This window comes from Malurus melanocephalus, unplaced genomic scaffold, assembly GCF_030028575.1.
Source record: "Malurus melanocephalus ecotype Western Australia unplaced genomic scaffold, MMel_1.1 scaffold_19, whole genome shotgun sequence".
NCBI classification, from domain to species: Eukaryota; Metazoa; Chordata; class Aves; order Passeriformes; family Maluridae; genus Malurus; species Malurus melanocephalus.
Window position 1 is genome coordinate 1,134,103 of NW_026623251.1, and position 16,389 is coordinate 1,150,491.

Sequence of the window (16,389 nt, forward strand, 5' to 3'; positions counted from 1 at the left end):
TTTTTTTTTTTTAAATAAAATTTCCTAAATAAATCATTGGGAAGTCATGGACTATCTAAAAGAGTAATCTCTCACTCTGCTTTACATTTACCAAGATTCATAGAGAATGAGTTTTAATTGGTTATTCAGTGCTCCAATAATTACCTTATACAGAACTAGAGCTTGTTTGTGGTTTAGTTTAAGCTTTAGAGGATAAAATGAAAGAAAAAGTGGAATCTTCATTTCCTGATCTCACAAAAATGTAAGACATRAGCTATGTAAAGACATAAACATATGCTAAGTAAATTGAAACCCAGTAGYTGGTTTTGAATGGCAGTGTTAACAAAAATACAAAGATAACCGGGCACCAGAGACACTGAGGGATTGTGAGGATTTGATATTTTCAGTCAAAACATGACATGATTATAATATGCATATCTACTTTTCTGAGAAGTATTCTTGAAAGCAACATCATTAGTCTAGTAGATGAAAACATAAGAATATTCCAAGACTGGAAGATAAAGCTGGACAACATTAAGCATAAAATTACTTATTTTCAATAGTCAACATACATAATGGATGGAGCTGCTTCAGAATTCATGGTTTAGGGTTCACCTTCAAGATAGACTGTTAAATTATTATGTAGAATGTGAAGCTACTGAAACACAGAAGAGAGAGGAGAAACAATTGTGAAGGCATGCGAAGGCTCTGCTGCTGAATCAGAAGGGTGAGAGAGAGTTCAGAATATTTGCCCCATGAGTTTTCCTTTGAACTTAGAAGATTTGGGTAGGAAAATAAACACTTCAGACATTTCTTCACTGTTTTCAGAGCAGTATATAATTCTGTGTATGGGAGATAAAGGGAAGGACCAAGAAAAAATTAAAGAAGAAAGTGGAAAAAATGCCAAGCTCACAGCTGTGGTATTTCATTGCAAATCAATGATTAATTCCTAATAATACAACTTGAAGACACAAAAATATGATTGAGACTTTCAGTTTCTTAGACTTGCCCTCAGAGAAATTAAAGACTAATTATTTAATGGGCATATTTTCAGGAAAATGCAGCRCAAATTTTAGGTAATTTGCACCAAGGATTTAACTGGTGGTTTTCAATCTATAAAGATGCCTGTCAAAGCATATCATTGTCCAGAAACAAACCGACAGCTAACGATTTTAGAGCATGAATTCAAGCTCTACCAGGGAAAAAAATAATCAGAGTAGTCTTTTATTTTCCCTTGCTTCTCAAGCCCTAGTAGAACTATTTTGATTTTAAGAAATCTGTACTTTATTATATCATTTCTATAGTCAATAAACTGTATTTCCACAGTTATGTATATAAATACATAAATACATAAGTACTGATATGTAAGCATGTATAAACCAATCATATTTAGTGAATTATATGATTGAGGTTTTGCTTTTATTTTTACTATAAATGTGTATCCCAAAATTATTTTTCATTTGAAAATTCTTGGCATAACTCCAAACAGTGATTGTCYGTAGCACAGCAGCATTTCTTATTTTTTTAAAGCAGAAGTCTGCAAATGAAAACAATTGAAATTCCAGCCTCTTTCACTTTTCTAACTCTCCTCCAAAGACAGACAGAGGACTGACCCATCTTTATGTGTGAGTCATACTTTAAGCAGTTCTCTGACTCCCCAGTGGATCTTTCCATACTTTTGGAGAAGATGGGAAATGCAAGAGGGATTGATTTCACCACAGAATGATGAGGAACACAATGGCTGTACAAATTTATGATCTTCTGTGAAGAGAAATAGCACTGTTGGGAACAGTGTCACTAGATATGTGATAAAATGAGTGTTCTGTATAGGTTTGGGTTTTTTGAAGTTTAATACTGAGCAAAGATGAACATATACAATGTAGATCCCTGTATTTGTAATGTCTGGTTATAAATACATGTGAAATAAGTAAAAAGCTCAGGGCATCGAAGTATGATTTAATAATTCATCCACATTCATGAAATCCTAGAAATTTCACATCATCGGTGAATGACAAAGAGAGCAGAATTTTTATGCTGTATTACATAATGCAAAAAAACATAGCTGAGGAAAAAAACTAGTATAACTRATGAAAGTGTCAGATGACACTATGCATGCAACTTTTATCTCTAAAAGCAGAAGATATTTTGCTTTGCAATAACAGAAGGATGGAACTAGAAGAAACCACAGCATCTGGTCAAAAATAGGTGCATTTTTTTCTATACATGACYTTTAATTCATTCAGGTGGTACATATTTCATGAYGAAAAAACATAGTAACTAGTGTAAATAATGTTAAAATAAAATTTCATTCAATTTTATAGACAAGTCAATGGATCAGTATTACTAGTATAGTTCTAGGCAATTATAAGTAAGCCTAAGCTTCTCAGAAAACATGGATCTATGTTGTCTGTTGAAAGTGATAATTTTGAAAGTTGAAATTTTATTATGCTGGAAAAGATTTGGAAAGCTGTTTTATTTAAGAATAAAAGTAGATTTCAGAAGTTTCAGAAACCAAAGAACACTGGTTTATTGCCATCTTTAGTCATCCTAACCTGCCCAAATTGGTAACATAAAGAACAAAACAAATCACTGAGTGTTTGTGATTTTTATCATTCAAATGTGCACTTTTTATAGTTGGGGTAAACTATTTTTGGTTTTATTACATTTGTGCTCCTACAGTTAATGAGTGCCATTAGCTGATCATGCTCTCTTACATACCATGCATGGAGTCAGTCACAGAATGCCATGTGGCAACTCTGCATCTAACTGACCTTTTGGACTTAAAGTGCATTTACTATGCTTTTCTTCATAAAGCAAAATCTTGCTTTGGTTGGATTCAAAACTGTCTGCTGGAAAACTAGGAAAGCTACGGCCAGGGCATCTAGAGCACTTAGCTCTACGTATGTGAGTCAAGGGAAAGGAGAAAGGTAAGAATTCTAACTTAACTAGAAGGAATTTACCACCTGTGAATAGAGAATGTCTAATATGAATTTAATTATCAGATCTGAGCATTGACGGAGATAAATGAATTAACAGCTCAAAAGCCAACACCAACAAAATGCGAAGTTTTAACTTGGAGATAATCAAGTTACCTTAAACATRTGGAACATTCAGTGATCTTATCAGTTCATTTTACTGCTGTCTCTAATACATGGAAAAATACTTTGATTGAGATGATTTTGACCTTTCTGTGAGAATCATATTGGGTATTAAATAACTATCTATTCTGTAGTACTGCTACTGAATAGTGGCATCATCAGTAGCCTGAATGTACTACTGATAACCATCAGCAGTTYAGGGCTTAGAAAAGACAATCTGAGCATTGCAAATGACAGCATTGCACTTTTGCTCAGGAAAAAAAAGGCTGAATAAAGTTTACAAAAGTATTACTTACCTAACTTTTCATTACATKCATCTAGAATGGGCCTTTTAATATTAGAAAACTCTTAGAAGATAATGAAGATTAATAAAACTTATGGCACAGTTAGTTTTCTGTAAATTCAGTGCAGTCCTGTCAGAAGTCTTGTGGCATAATACTGATCTCATAAAAAGCCTTTTTGAATTGCCAAAGCAAGACAGAAAAAAACCTTTTTCAGAAAAATCTGAAAACCACTGATGCTATTGAAATTATAGGTATTAYAAAAAATTTACTTATCTATAAATTTGAATTAAATTTTATTTTAACATTATTTTTCAATATCAAAAAGCAACAAATATATTCGGTAAAAACTCTGATCATACGTTAATGAAGATGAGAAATAAGAACAAACAAATAAAATATGTACTTAGAAAGAACAGTTTCTCCTCTTATGTGGTGTTTTACATAAAAGCAGGCTTTGAAGATTCCAGGTGGAGTACAGTCACATGGAAACTTACTCCTCAAAGCAAAAATAAATTAAAATTCCAAAATTATATTACCATTACATAAAAGTGGTTTCACAACAGCTCTGTAAAGTTGTCTCTTAATGTTCCCACTAAGTATTACTCAGCAGCACACTAGATTGGGCTTTGGTATTTATAAAAACAACGATTAGGTAAYATTCCTTGAGTAAATAGCTTACCAAAAGGTAGGGGTAAAATAGTTTCTTCTGGCCATAAAATTTGTATAGAAGTCCATATATTTTCACAATGATTGATTGGGTTGCCCTCTATGTAATATAAAAGAAGGATTATCACCTCAGAAAGAGAATATAACAAAAAAAGGTATATTGAATTTAGTTGGTATTGTCTTTTATATGTACAATTCTAGGTATTCAGTATTTTGACACATGCAAAATGAAATGGTAAAGGGAGTTAAATAAATTCTTAAGCAAYAGAAAAATTAAACAAAACAGTGAATTAAACTGATTTCAGTGATAAAATTTTAAATAATATTTTAGCTAACTTCCAATAATTACTTCTGGCCTATATACCATCATCTTTCATGAGTTGTAGTCTCATATTCTAAATACACGGAAGAATTTATCTGTGCAAACAATCTTTGCATTATGAAATTAGGAAAGTTGATATAAATAGCCAGAAACACATTCAAATTATTTAAAAAKAACTTCCATGTGGTATTTGTTCATACTGATTAAGTTATTGTTTCAGAATTCCTGCAACTGAAAAAGCACAGAGAGAAGGTGGATATTGATTTGGTTCACATTAACATGAAGACACTTCTGGATATTCTGTCTCATACAACAATGAAAGCCAGGAGAAATWCCATCAGAGCCAAGGGATTCACAGTCCTGAAAAAGAGATTTGAAAAGATAATAAAGACCATTACCTCCTTGGTATCTTTCCAGATATAATTTTTATCCTAGCATTGCATGGATTATTTTAACCCAGGCAGTAGCTCAATGTATGTAAGATTTAGACATCCTCCTCTGTGCTTACACCACAAGACCAGAAGAAAATAGTAACAGCAGTGTAAGTACAGGAATAACWGTTGCCAGTTATTGTTGTCAGAATTATAAAACATATAATCACTTCAATCTCTTTATTTCAACATGTCAATCAAAATTGGAAAGCATCCCCATGTTCTACCCTTCTTCAAAATTGAAGAGATTGTCATCAAGTCATATATCTGTCTAGCCAGTTMATGACTAATCCAAGCCTCTTCTGTAATACTGCAAATTTCCTGTGCTGAACGGTGTTTCTCTAAGGTTACAGTGAGCTTGGGATTTCAGCATTATTTCTGAAGGCTGTGTGTTTACACTGAGTCATCCATCCRTCCTGATGCCCTCACCTTTCTTGGAGATTCTTTGTAGTAGAGGTTTTGGGTTTTTTTCATTTGCTTGAAGAGTCAGATTAGGTTTTGGAAGAGTTTCAAGGATGTTGGGAAAGGGTGCAGGGTCATCTGAAATGATTAAAGGTTGATTCTGGGGAGCAGCAGAGCAAGCCAAGTGACTGAGAACTCCAAGCTGAATCAGAGAACTTGAGCTTGAGCTCATCTGAAACTTGAAAGTTTGATGGTTAGAATTTAAGACACGTCTACTCTTTCAGTGGCCTCAGCCCCGGTGTCAGGCACTCCMTATGATACTGAGAGTGGGCCCTTGCACTGGAATACCATCAGCATCAATATGCAGCTGTGCCTGASCTCACACATCATCTATTGCCTGAATTCATTTGCCAAAGCAAAACTTTTAAGAGAGGAAGAAAGTCATCAGGGCATATGTCAGGTTAGTACTGAGACCAAATGAGGCCAATAGCTACTTACAGCTAASAAGCAACACTTTCACTTAGCCCACTTCAACACCAAGATAGCTTTTAAAATTATAATTAAAAAATAACAAGAGCAACCTTTGTCTTACTGCTCCTAAATATGCKGCTTCCCCTCTATCCCCATTCTCCTGTGGATTAAACTCTAATCCTCCTGTAGTTGTCTACTGCTCTCTTTGCAGATTGACTCACCTGCCTCCTTTAAACTTGATTCAATCCCATGAGCACACCTTGCTGTGACCTTTTCAGCTAGCTTCCACTTTGCTCCCAGCTTGATTAATTTTGCCTGGTTTTCTCCTTCTGTGCTCTTATTAGTACATCTTTCTTATACAATGTATTTGACCTTGTCCTCTCTTTACCTTTGTCTCTCTCTTCAGCTCTCTGCCTCCGGCCTTCTATTTACACTCTTTCAAAAGGAACAGGACTCTCCTTCCTGTGTTCCAAATATTCTTACTTCTTCCTTCTAATACAGCCCTTTTCCTGTCCTCTTTTGCAAAGCCTTGCTATAATAGATTTCTCTCACAGTGACATTTTGTTTTTTGAAGTGTTAGTCTGCGAAACTACTTAGCAGTGAAAGCTCAAGGATGTCTGCAACGGTAAAATGCAAAGAATCAAACCTGAGTGCTTGACCCCTGATTGTGTGTCATGTTCTTTCTCCCCCAGGCTTTGCCTGGACGGTTCAGACCACTTTTCTCCARAGCAYCCTGTYGTAGTTTAGAATGCTGGCCGAAAGCCAGGCACCCACAACACCTGCTCACTTGCTCTCCCCCACTACCACTGGGCAGAGAAGAGCAAAGGAAAAAAAAAATTAACAAAAGGCCTCATGAGTTGAGATAAGGAACAGGGAGGAAACGAAAGAATGAACATAAGACTGTAACAGTGTCAGCTCTTTCCACCCTGTACAATCTCCACCATCCTGTCCTTAACAAAGAGAACCTCAAGGCCTGTCATAAACAACATCAGTGCCAGGTGATAAAAATATTTTGGTGGAATGTAGAACATGCCTCACATTATTTCAAGCGTTTGTGCTTTAGGGGTACAGAAATATCATAGTGATAAATTTGCTGTAGAAGGAAACAGCCAGAAGCAATGAAGGCATAGACCCATACATACAAATTTGTCTTAGGGACAAGGATATTCTTTTTATTTTGGATACCACAGTATAGATTTTATTATTATTATTATTACTTTTCGTATTTGTTTCTCTATGGAATGAGCTAGACACATATGATTCAGTGCTTTACAGACATAACCTAATTCACCATGATGATACCTTCTCTATTATTACACTTGYGACTCCTCAAAGCTACAATTGATCTCAAGGCAGACATTTCATTCTTTCATTCAACACTTTTTCTGTCAAGTTAGTGCATGCTACCTTCATGCTCAAACACACATGCATAGCATGTGTGAAAGAAGTGCTGAATTTTCCAGGTGCCCAATTTCCATTTAGGCTTTCTTCTGCATCTGAAAGCAGCAATAGTGGATGCTGCTGCTTCATACCAGTGTCCACAATATACCTCTCTCCTGGTTTTTTGAGGTCATGATCTTGCTCTAAGATCCACAGAGTATTGCAGGACTGCCCAGTTTATTACAAACTGGATGCCAGATTGTATTCTGATAGTTTAGCCATTGACCAGATGGCAAATAAATCTTGAGAGGTTATATCAAGCATTAGTGGAAGAATAGAGACTAGATGGAATTATGTTGGTGGCCTCTTATTGAGTAGTCCTGGTTTATTTGGTCATAACTACATGAGRGCAAAAATTATCATCATTTTTACCAAAACCAGTGAAAATCTCTTCATTAGTYGAGAATATGCAGTGATCATAGTTTGAATGGAAAAGTATAATTTTTTTAGGGCAGTTGATACAGATGGGAAAAATAGACAAGCATTTTTGCACAGAWTTTTTTTTTAGGTAAGAAAATAGAAACAGAAACAAAACACTTCAAATAGCTTGTGAAAACTGGTCTCAGTTTAATTATATCCATCAGTCTGAAATAAAAAGAGGTAGGAGTTAGTAGTCGTAAGATAGGGTGATATGTTAGCAAAGGGAGGAGGAGAGAAGYTCAGTAGCTCCTGTGAGAACACAGAAAAAGTAGTAATTATCATCTGTGGAGCTGTGAGGTAGAAGTAATATTTGGCACAAGAGAAATTACAAAATTTTGATATCATCACATGATTTTTTTTGTGGATTAAAGTAATGAGCTTCAATTCTTAAGCTTGTCTTTTAATGATACTTTGAAAGTTTTCCTTGAAGCCCAAGATGTAATGGTTGCTTTGTGAATGTTCTACTAACAGTAACATAGCTCCTCCAGCAACTGTATTTATGTACCTTGCTTGAAGTTCCAGTAATGCAGAAGTTACGCATCTAAGAAGATGTAGATATGTTGAATGTGCTGCTGGATAATGGATAGATAACRTTAATTGCACGTTCAAAGGTGATAAGATGTAAAGAAATAAGGTAATATGARGATGGGTTAAGAAAGAGGGGAGTGTGTTCCTAGAGAACTGTAGCCAAGGGAAGGAAACCTCAGCTCCTGCTCTTTGTCTTCACAGAAGGGAAAAATAATAAAAAAGACGTTAAAGGCAAAATATGAGATAACCAAACTCTCGCTCTATAAATAAACCTTGACTAATATTAAAGACACCCTAATGGTAAGTATGGGACTTTGAAAAGTGAAGAGCACATTTAAGAAAATAAATGCTCCTGGGTGTGAAGCAGCATATGACATGGAAAACGCACCCCATTGATAAATGAGGCAATGGAAAAAAGGGACTAAATTAGTTTATTTATTGAAACTGGAAGTTTTTCTCAGTTTACTTAAAAGTTTTCCATTTAAATGTATATGGAGACAAGTAAAAATATGCTGCAAAAAATATTTTTTTTTCTTCCTTAGTAGTCCAAAAATTACATTGAAAAAACCTGCTTTAAGCACTCTGCCACTTTTTCATGTTTCTGGAGATCATTACCTGTTTACTTGATTTTTTTAATCCTTTATTCTAAGGCAGGTCAGAGTCAGTCCTGGTCTTCTCCTTATGAGGAGAACAGGAATGTGAAAACCTGATGGACAGTGARTTTAGGAGGACAAAAATAATAGGCATTCAGTGGGCTTAGTTTGCAGCAGCATCTAAAGTTTAAGCTTTCTGGGAACATAGATAAGCAGGTCCATCCTCTCTGTTCTCTCCTCACCAGAACTCAGGATTGATACATTTGTTGTGAGTTTCCCTTCAAGCATTTTTCATGAGGTAATGCTGTSCTTTTGAGGAGAGAAATACAGAGAAACATTGCCTGCTTAGAGAGAATGTTCCAGATGGCTTTGAAAGTCTGCTGAACTGGATGCAGTATTGGATGCAAATGAGGGGACAAGTGAGCTTTTGTAGCTACTACCAAGCAAAAGCATCCTGGATATCAGAGTATGTGGAAACACAATTGCTTTGATAAGAGCCAACTTGACCCCTGCTGTTCTTATTCACTATGAAAWTGTCAATAAGCAATTTTTACTGTTTCATCAAACATGATATGAATTCAGAGTAAAAAAATGAGAGAGCAGTTTTGGACTAATCAAAATAATGTCCTTATTATGATGAGCTTAATAAGCAACAAAAAAAAAGGTATCTTAATTAATTAGCTGTAAATCAGATGCTTAAAAAAGTATCTTGGTTCTAAGTGGTATCTCAGATTAACTAATTAGTTAATGTTTGCAAAGTGTGGTGAATATGAGGAAAGGGAGGGAGTTTTTTCTGTAGTGCAGGATCTGTGCTTAGTCTGGGGGAGTGGGATCTCAGCTGAGGCCCCAAATACAAACTTATATACAAGTCTGCATATAAGAGAGAATATAATTTGGTGTTATAGTCAGTTGTTGCCGAAACATAATGGATCTGATGATTAATAGCTTTACTTAAAAACAGCTGAATTCTGCTATTGATGTCCTGTGGCTGGCAGCAAGTCTGTTTTGTTTCCCAGTTACAGCAGAATAGTTAAAACAGGCAGCTTTGGTAGGACTGTAAGGTTCAGTCAGCTCAAGCGTGTGATGCTCTTGAAAGGCCATTGAGTGACACTGAGCATGGATTTAATCTCCTGATATCAATTGTGATCAAATGCAATCCTAGGGACTATGCTGGTAGGGTGAGGGAGGATAATGAGTTCTCTGTGGCTCTCACAATGCCATGTGCATGCATGGAAAGAGTCATGTCTTTTGTTTTGTTGGCATAGCAAATCGCTTTGATTTACAGATGTGCAACTAAGGTGAAGTGATCACCACACACAGGGAAGGAYGGAAATGTTTAAAAGCAGAAGAGTTTGAGGTGCAGCTCTCAGAGACAGGCAAGAAGTACAAACAGATTGAAAATGAGGGAAGGGTTGTGGCACAGGAAAGGGCAAAGTGGGTAACATGTAATTAATAATAATACAATGATGAATCTTCAATTYCTTCCTTGGCAAATGACAACACATTACTAGACATTGTTTTCTCTCTGCGACCTACTCAGAAATAGACTSGGAAGGGAAAATACATGGATATTTGACTGTTATGGAGTAATTTGAGCACTTGTGAAGGCTGGCAGAAAGACTTTACCTGCTTGATGATACTGTGTAGATCAAAGGCATTGTGACAACAAAGCAGGTATGTTCACACACCACTAAATCGGTTCTTTCTCACAACCGATATGAGAAAAAGATGACACTTGCTGTATTTTGTACAAAACTTGCTGGCCACTTATTCTAGTTGCTTTCCCCTTTGGTGATCTGCCTCTCCTTCTACCCTCCCCTAGACAGCCTGCAAACCTGACTCACCATGGGCTGCAGCAGAACTGACATAGATGTGTCAGGATTCTTGGTGAGTGCCTCAGAGTTTGTGTTCCTGCCCAGTTGAGGACATCTGTTGCTCATTAGATTTATCTATGACATCAGAAACTAGTCTCAGGCTCCACAAAATTACAAAGTATAACATAAAATACCAGTGCTGAAACAGTGTTCTGTGATGTTCAACTGACAGTAGCTTGAATTAAAGAATCCAGGCCACAGCTCTTTTCCATATCCATTTACTCACTTCTTTGTATGCAGTATCATGCATTTCTCATAATTAACCTCATTTTCTACTATAAATTTAGTTTTCATTGCTGCCCAAGTTCATTAAAATTAAGAAAAACTTTATTTCCCATCTACAAAATACTGGTTTACAATGTTCAYTATTTAAAATACTTAAAATGCATTTAATTTATTAGTGATTTCTCCACATTAAGTAGCTCCTTATATGTTCAAGTACAAAAAGGAAACTTCTATTATATTTTTTCTATTTATGAAAAGTTCATGCAATATTCCTATGAAAACATGCATGATTTATTAAACACAGTTACTGATTATTCAATTTCAGGATTATTTTCCTATAATTCTTAATATTTATCTTTGCTTCAGTAAGGACTGTTGCATGCTGCTAGAGGCTTTCTTTGATTTGGAAACAATAATTCCTATTCCTATTTCAATATATTATAATTTGGAATTCAACAGTGCCTTCAAATAGCATCTAATATGCATTATTATGGATTTGTCAGCAATTAATTTCATCTTTTATTATATTGCCAATTTATCTACCTTTTCTTCTCAACTCATCTTTAGACCTGACTAATCTAATTATTCTTTTGTTCTTCAAAACTGAGAACAACTTGACTCYTCTGAAGAAACCAGAACCACTGAAATGGTAATACATAATGAAGGACAACAGGGAAAATAAATTCAAGTTATTTCAGCATCCTTTCCTTGAAATTCTACCTTCTTAAATTTTTTTTATATTTTAGCTATGTTCTGGCATATACTCAAAAGGAAGAATATGCCATATGCACAGAAAGTAATAGTTTAGAATTCATAGTTATGCTGATTCATACTAGAAACACCAGTAAACTACAGTTGTGAGAATGTTCAACAACATCAAGTATCCTTACTCTTCCATGACATAAAAACAAAACTGCAAAAACTGTAATGGTTTGACGTGTGAGTCACGTTACAGTTTGACTGTCTTCCTGTGCACACAGAGATGAGGCTGAGTATTTCTTTTGCCCTTTCATTCTCCTAATTTTGGTGAAGGTAAGTTCAGTGGGTACCCTGCAGACTGAAGGGCTCCACTGTCCTAAAGGCCATACATCCCCAGATCCCAACTTGTACATGGCTTTTGGATAGGTTAACAAATACTTRTGTAAGGACAAAACCCATCCCCATAATTCCCACCACAGATGCAGGACAGGGGACAATGTTATGGCCTCACCCTTATTACTATTACTCCTCTTCTAATGTTCACCTTTTTCTCTCACAATAAGTTCCTTGATCCCTACTCATTTACTGTCAATTATCTCAATTTACTTCTTTGCCTCATCTGTTGTACCCCTGCCTATACTTGCCTTTTTTTTTTTTTCAGTTCATGATGAAAATATTCCTCTACTTACTTCTCTATCTTTCCCTTGAAAAGTGTATCACTCCTTTGTTGTTGTGTGGACCCCGGTAATATTTGGAAGAKGAAAAGAATCTGGTAAACACAGAATCAAACATCTTGCATATGAAACGACAATAGAMCTTGTTTTTAAGTAAGTGTAATTTTATAAATGAAGAAAATACATCCATGTTTAAATTGGTGATGCCCCTTTAAGTAATTCCTGCTTTCCTTGGAATGATATTAAAGTATCTGATAAAATGCTGCTAGTGTGAGATGTGCTGTCAGGGGACCTGACAGCAATAAGTTTTGAAAAGAAAGCTCAGACAAAGAGGTTTGATGAACTAGAGCACATTTTCTTTGTTTCTGCTTAATTTGATTCAGCAGGAGATATAAATTGACTCTTGGTAYCTTGGTTCAAAGAGAAGGTACACAGCAATCTCTTCTCAAACAAAATAAAAGTCAGCTGAGCCATTACTTCCAAACAGATCTGGAAGTTTTGATAGCTACTTACTTTTTATCTGTGTGTGCTTGTCAACCCCACTTTTTGATAMATTTCATCGCATTTTAGCTTAATGTGATAAGGAAGAAGTGTTCCTTAGGAGAAACAGAAGTCAGGCTCAAGACGGTTTCTGCTTTTATCAAACCTGGGTAGCTGGTAGCTAACCTCTTGCACATTTGGTCCCAAGTACAACAACACATAATTTTTAAGTGCCTTGTCAGGACAGACCTAATGACAAAACAACAGCATTAAGTCAATACACATGTTTTGGGCTGTCAGACACACTGCAAAGAAGAGTTGTACAGACTGGAGATTGTAGACAACAGGTTTTTTCCCTGTGACACAGAAATGGGATGTTATCTCCTGTCTCCCAGGATATGAGTTTGATTTAAGAAGTGAAGAATTCATTCTCAATAGCTATTGTGTTGAGGGAGAGATTCTCAAYAATTCTCAAGACGATGTCTAAGCAAGAGATGTGTATTTCACTTTAGGTGATGTAATTCAAAACAGACTATGAAAATCTAAGAAGAGTAAAAAAAGAAAAGCAGCAATCACAGAAATTTAATAATCTACTGACAATATCCACTGCAGCCTGAAGAGYTTACCAAAATTATCTACCATTGTTTATTATTGGCATTATGAATTAATTTATTAAAGGAAATCAGTGTTGCTAGTGAAACAATACACTTAGCAGACCTTTCAGATAACACAGACTAGAAAAAAGAAGCAGTGACTATCTAAACCASATACCACTTTTAATCTGAAAAATTTTCACATATGCTATTAGTTTGTGGAAATACGAATAAGTAGCAAAATGAAAAACAAAAAAGGCTAAATTTAKCTCTAACTATACATGGCTTGCAGGCTGGGGACTAACAATGTTTTTCAATATGTGTTTTCTTTTGTTCTTTTTCTTATAGTTAATATTTTAGAGACTTTCTGAGCTAATAGAATRCCTGAATTTTTCTGTAAGATACTTCTCAGTTCTCAGCAGGGAGCTTACAGCTCTTCTTTAACCACCTATTTTCAGGGAATCATTGCTTTCAAAAACCACCAGGTTTGAGTTGAAGCTGTGTTTATCCATGGAAGATAGAAAACACACCAGTCACACAAATTTCTCCTGTAAGCTCCATGCTCAGATGCTCTGTGCAGAAATGAGATGCCATGTTAAATTCTGTAATTGAGAAATATTTCATCCTTTACTGAGTCTGCAAAAAAAAATTAATGCTAGAGGTGAGAGGATAGCCTATCCCCTAGAAACTAGAAGCAGACAGGCAAACACCATTTCACAGCCCAATATTGCCCTAGCAAACAATGTAACCATGACGATTGAATATTCCCATATAACCCCACCTCTGAGGAAATTCTAGAAGAATGACTTTTCAATGTCACAAGCAAGTGCAAAAAATCCTCCCTACCACTGTTTTARTGTATAGAAACAATGTACAGGTGAGGTAGAAATTGAATCTAACTCAATACTTTCTTTAAATTCTCTCAACACTTTAGCTGATCCCAGCTGAAAAGCCTGAAGCTCCGCCCCACCTGTTGGGATCCAACCTTTTGGGAATCCATCTTCTGGTATTGGCTGCAGACAACAGTCAGTCACAGCTAAGCTTGTGAAGACTCTGAGAAATCCTTTCAGATRTGTGGACTGTGGGAAGTCAGATTGGTGAGATTGACAGTACTACAGAGGGTCTCTGCAATTACTCACACTGGCTTCACTCACAGGTGTGGAGGGAGAACTTTTAAAAGATTAGACTGACACGTTTCCTTGCTGCCTATAGGTCCTCAGATGCCCTGAAATAAGGCAAAAAAGATGTGTATGAAAGTGCTGACCATTTTCTACCCACAAAAAGAAACGTACTTCCAAACAGTCTTGGGCTATAGGGGAGCATTGATAGCAGAGGAACAAAATAGGAGAAGGACTGTAAAAGTAGATTCACAGAAGGATTGTGTCCTTCTTGCTGTTAATTTTCTCATGCCTAGAAGGTGGASCCTGGATAAGGAAGGTCTCTGACTACATCTGCTGATGTGAATATATATTTTTTTATATCCTTGCCTATGTCTTATACACCTATTTCTGTATAATTAATTGCAGCACTGGGCTTTGAGACAAGGTGAAATGAGGCCTCTTTAACTAGGCTAAATTTTACTATAACAGCTTCTATTATGAAAAAGTAAGGCTRACTGAAGATTGCTTCAATATGGAAGAAATAAAATTTAAAGTGAAATTAGTATAGCAAAACCATAAATTGTGCCAGCTAGAGAGCTTCATTTGCTAAGAGGCCTGATTCAACCTGGTACAAATTCAGAGGTGCTTTTCAGCAACTCAGTGTTTCAAATCCTAACAAATTGTCACAGAACAGTTTGACATTGTTTTGGCTCAAAACCTCAAATCCATGGGACCCCTCAGCACAGCTCAAGAACTAAAATAAGGAAAAGGACCATGTCTTCAAGTCCAAAAAGGAATCAAAATGCAACAAGCATGAAAAATTATTAATATAACTCAAAATCCTGCAGAGACAAAGTCTATTTGTGGTAGAAGCTAACAGAATTAAAGAAGATCTAGAAATACTTTCCTGTTTAAAGGACAATTGTGAGAGGTATTTTTCTCAGTGAACTTAATTTTTTCTTCCAGCAATTCACGTTTAACTATTCTGTTTGGGAGGAAAACTTGAGTGGAAATAGCTGCAGAATATACAGCATGTACATATTCATGTAAATAGCATGTATATGGGGGAGGGAGTTGCTTTCCAACAACAGGACTTGTACCCATTTCCCACAACAATTTAACCATATATACAATTTTTATACAATATTTTTTGGAGTGTGTATTCATGAGGCTTTGTTTCACTAAATTTAAATGCAAATATCAATTTCCTAAGCATTTAATATATTTTAAAAGTTTTCTTGGGGCTATTTTTAAACATCAATTTTGTTTCAATCTGTCTTTTGTTAACTTTGGTTGTTAGCCCTAAAAGAACTTATTTCCTTCTGTTTCACACCTCTTCCCTTCAAATGTCTTGTCATTCTAGTACCCTTTTCTCTACGAATACCTTTTCTAAGTGTCCTTGCTGCCATCTTTGGAAATCTAAATAGGGGTATCCACATCTTGTTCCATTTCTTTTTCCTTGTCCTTGATAATTTTTCCAAAGTTTCATTGCACTTTGCTTTTGCTCTCTTGAAATTTGACTTTCAATTCTATATCTGAATAATCCTCTCTCTGTTTAAGCTCAGTGTTTGCAGAATGCAACTTTTGTTCCTCTGCAATAGAGCACTGTTTCAGCAGCATCTGGGGCAATTAAAATATATACACAGWAGGAACATGCATTTTTATTATGATTTAACATCTCTAAATGAGAAAGTTGGAATTGTTCAGCTTGCAGAAAAGAAGGTTGCATGAAGATCTCATAACAACCTTTCCGTACCGGAAGAGAAAAACCAGGAACTGTAGTGACAAGACAAGGGGGAATGGCTTCAAACTGAAARAAAGTAGATTTAGATTAGATGTGAGGAAGAAATTCTTTCCTGYGAGAGAGGTGAGGCCCTAGAACACRTTGYCCAGGGAGGTTATGAATACCTCATTCCTTACAGTGTTCAAGGCCAGGTTGGATGGGGCTCTGAGCAAYCTGGTCTAGTGGAAGCTGTCCCTGCCCATGGTGGAGTGMTTGAGGCTAGATGATCTTTAAGATCCCTTCCAAACCAAACCAAACCAGTCTATGATTCTATGAACCATAAAACTGCTCTTTTATTTTGTAAGMATTTTGTCTATTTGTCTGTCT